Source organism: Tupaia chinensis, unplaced genomic scaffold (assembly GCF_000334495.1).
Source record: "Tupaia chinensis unplaced genomic scaffold, TupChi_1.0 Scaffold144842_1, whole genome shotgun sequence".
Lineage (NCBI taxonomy): Eukaryota > Metazoa > Chordata > Mammalia > Scandentia > Tupaiidae > Tupaia > Tupaia belangeri.
In genome coordinates this window covers 14,404-18,452 of record NW_006204702.1, presented here as the reverse complement: position 1 = coordinate 18,452, position 4,049 = coordinate 14,404, and the positions used below count along the sequence as shown (strand labels likewise).

Sequence of the window (4,049 nt, the reverse complement as noted above, 5' to 3'; positions counted from 1 at the left end):
CTGAAGCTTTGAAAATTTTAAGTGAATTGTTGCATGGCATAGAACAAATAGAAGAGCCTATTTGAGAACATAGATCTGTAAGAGTTTGGAGCTGATCTTCTTACTCATTTTTCATAATTGCTGTTCTTGTCTTGATCCTAGGCTACACTGACCATGACTAAATCAATTATCAATGTCCTTTATTATGTAATATATGGTTAATGACTGATTCAATGACCTCTTAGGGTTTGTCTTATCCTTTTGTGTTCTTTGTGATACTGTGTAACTGGACATGGAGTTCCTAGTGCAGACACCAGTTACAACCATACCTGGGGCCATAATAGACATGGTTGTTTCAAAGTAAGCAAAATAATAGATATTAATATACTCATTTGTATATTTAGTATATTACTATATTGTAAATTTTTTTCTGTTAACTCCACAAGGCATTCATAAAAATAAGGTTATCTTTTGATTAACAAAATAAGGCAAATTATTCCCGCCCTTTATCTTAATAGGTGGGATTGCTATGTTTCCTAAGCCGACCTTGAACTTCTGTTCCTCTTGCCTCAGGCTCCTGAGTAGCTGGGATGACAGGGATGTACCACTGCACATGCCATTCACCTATTTCTTTCTTTTTAAAAAAATTTTTGCTATAATTTGCCAGAATGAGAGACAGAGAGAGACAGACAGAGAGGGAGGGAAAGTGAGAAAGCAATCATCCCCAAAGCAGTCATCCCCAGGGGTGAATTATGAGGTTACAATCTCTAATTTTCTCTTGGGACTTTGAGTATGCATGCACCTGGCGACTAGGTCTGGGACTTGAATAGTCAGCCTTAACTAACATGCTGCTGGCTGACCCAATTGACTGTATTTTAACAAACATATAGTATGTATGTATACATATAAAATATTCTCACACATTTATATGCTCTTTGACTGATAAATTTCAGTTCTAGTTTCAAGTAATGATGCAATAATCTTTTGAAGCTGTGGCTATGTGGAAAAAAGTCAAAAGTGGAGTAATTATTTTGATGACTCAGGAGAAAGCTTTCTGTGGTTTAGGTGGCTGGCTTTTTATTTTTTTATTATTGGGGGTATATGTGCTTCACCAGAGAGAGACAGAAATGCAGAAAGAGAGAGTAAACAGACCCCAATGGGACATGATCACGCAGCAATATCTTCTTTATTTCCCCATCTCATTGATTTAGGGAAAGCAAGCACACACGCCTAGCAATAACCAGGATTTAAATCAGAGACATTTATGTGGAATCCAATTCCCTAACCATTAGTCTATGGGATAAGGCCAAGTGGGCTGGCTTTTTAAGTACAATAATAATGACTACAATTGGTAAGGGACTTTACTGTAAGCAATATTTTCACATTTTCAAGTTTGATCTTCATCATAATCGTGGAGGATGAACAGGGGAGCTATTTATGAACATTTCTCCTTTAAAATGAAGTCATATACATATAATGGATCAGACTGAGCCATATTGTATGAATACTGGTAAATAATGAGTAAGACCTCAGGACTCATATTCAAGATGTTATATCTCTACCTATGTGGTTGCTGTCAATTTGTATGTGCAAGTGATTGGGCCATTGCCTTCTGATTCTGCATCATTTGCTCTGTATCCTTTATGAAGGTACCTCATTCAAATATGAGCAAAATTATTAGAGACTACACTTTAAATGTGGATGGACACTACAGAAAGGCCATCACAGCACTGAAGTTCTTGCTGAAAAAAGAAAAAATAATCTCCACCCATTTCCATGTTGATCAAGTAGAAAAGAACTGGATGTTGGCACCAGAGATTCTGTGTTAAAATCTCAAACAGTTATTTTCTCAAATTAATCTCTTATGGATGAGTTTCTCACCAATGAAATAGGCATAATAAGATCTTATCAAGACTGTTTCTTAGGCAGCAGGTCCTAAGCAATTGCCTATTTTGTATTACTTCACTTAGTCATCATAACAGCATTACAAAATTAACATTATTATGTATAGGAAAATCCATTTTCATTTTACATATTCACTCAAAAAGAATAACTGAACTCTTGCTGCACATTTTTTATGTATTAAGTATAGAGATAGATCTTTATCCTTTTTAAATAATAAATTACCCAGCTTTAGTAGGTCAAGACAATGAACTTGCTGGAAGCCAACCAAGCTGACTGTGGTTCCAAATCTTGAGTCAACATGAAACACACCAAGTGTATGTATCCCCAAGATTCTGTCTAGCTGGAGAATGAGGAAAATGGGATTGGAATAGATTAGACCTGTAAGGGAGAAACTTCCTTTCAGAAAATAAATACAATTAAAAAAAGAAAAAGTTAATAATTCAAAGGCCCAATACAGCTTGGACTTTTAAAGAAATATTTGAGCATAGGAGGTCACATACTCTCATTCGTGACAATGGCAGGCATTATTATGAATGCCAGTATTGCTTTCCCCACAACTAAGATGCAGTCTGTGAATGTTTTTCAATAAACCAACCCCAGAAACCAGCTGGTAAATAAATGATCAAAGCTGGCACTTGAGATCAAGTCTGTTCTCTTCTCTACCACATGTGGAGACTTTGTTTTCTATGTTTTGAAACTTTGGCTATCTTAAAGTATCAGTAATTAGTTAAACTTTGGCTATCTTAAAGTATCAATAATTAGTTGCATCTCAATTTCTGTGACTTTTCATTGCTATCTACATAAAATTTGGATTTTATTTTCTCAAGGACAACAGATGCTCTCAAGATCATGTCATATATGTGTGCACCAACTTGCTCATGACGTATACTACTATAAACAGATCTGAAAGCTTTTTTCACAGTTGCAGATTCTACAGGATCACTGGCGTAAATTACATTTTTTCCTTTAAAGACATGCACAATCAAAGCTTGGCAACTGAGTTTGTCCTTCTGGGGTTTTCACAAAATCCAAATATTCAGAAAATAGTATTATTTGTATTCTTGTTTGTGTACATTGCAACCATTGGGGGCAACATGCTAATTGTAGTGACCATCCTCAGCAGCCCTGCCCTGCGGGGCTCCCCCACGTACTTCTTCTTGGCCTTTCTGTCTTTCCTGATGTGTGCTTCTCCTCTGTTATCACCCCAAAGATGATTGCAGACTCTCTCTCTGAGAGGAAAACCATCTCTTTCCAAGGTTGCATGATCCAAATCTTTGCTAGACACTTCTTTGCTGGGGTGGAGTTGATTGTCCTCACAGCCATGGCCTTTGATCGTTATGTGGCCATTTGCAAGCCCTTGCACTACTCTTCTATCATGAACTGGAGGCTCTGTGACATTCTGATGGGAGTAGCCTGGACAGGGGCCTTCTTGCATTCCATGATACAAATTCTCTTTACTTTCCAGTTGCCCTTCTGTGGCCCCAATGTCATTGCTCATTTTATGTGTGACTTGTACCCATTACTATGAAGCTTGCCTGCACAGACACTCATATTGTTGGCATTTTGGTTGTCACTAACAGTGGGTTTTTCTGCATTTTAATCTTCTCCTTGCTACTTACCTCCTATGGTGTCATTTTGCTCTCACTGAGGACCCATAGTTCTGAAGGGCAGTGAAAAGCACTCTCCACTCGTGGATCTCACATTGCTGTTGTGGTTTTATTTTTTGTCCCATGCACATTTGAATATGCATGACCTCCAACTACTCTCTCCTCTGACAAAATAGTGGAAATATTTTACACCATGGTAACCCCATTGCTCAATCCTCTGATTTATACTTTGAGGAATAAAGACATGAAATATGTCATGAGTAAAGTGTGGAAAAGATTAAAGTGTTTTTTCCTGATGAAAAGTAAAAGATTAAAGTTTAAAAATTAGGTCTAAAGTAAAAATGATCTTAAACAAAATGTTTTCCAATATACCTGGTACAGAAAGAGGTAAGGTAATAGTGTAGAAAAAGCTTCAAAATGTTTTCACTTTCATATCCCTCAACCATTTATTTGCAACTTAGTCACATTATGTGTAAAGAGAATTTTATGATTATTTGGAATCTAATAATTGAAAAAAATCAAAAGAAATTACATACTAGACTACTTGCTATTTATTAT

General features: G+C 36.5%; 1 pseudogene; it reads left to right on the top strand.

Moving 5' to 3' along the window:
• The first annotated feature begins 2,858 nt into the window (after window positions 1-2,858).
• On the top strand, window positions 2,859-3,819 carry LOC106733761 (olfactory receptor 4C15-like; annotated as a pseudogene).
• Window positions 3,820-4,049: the final 230 nt, after the last annotated feature.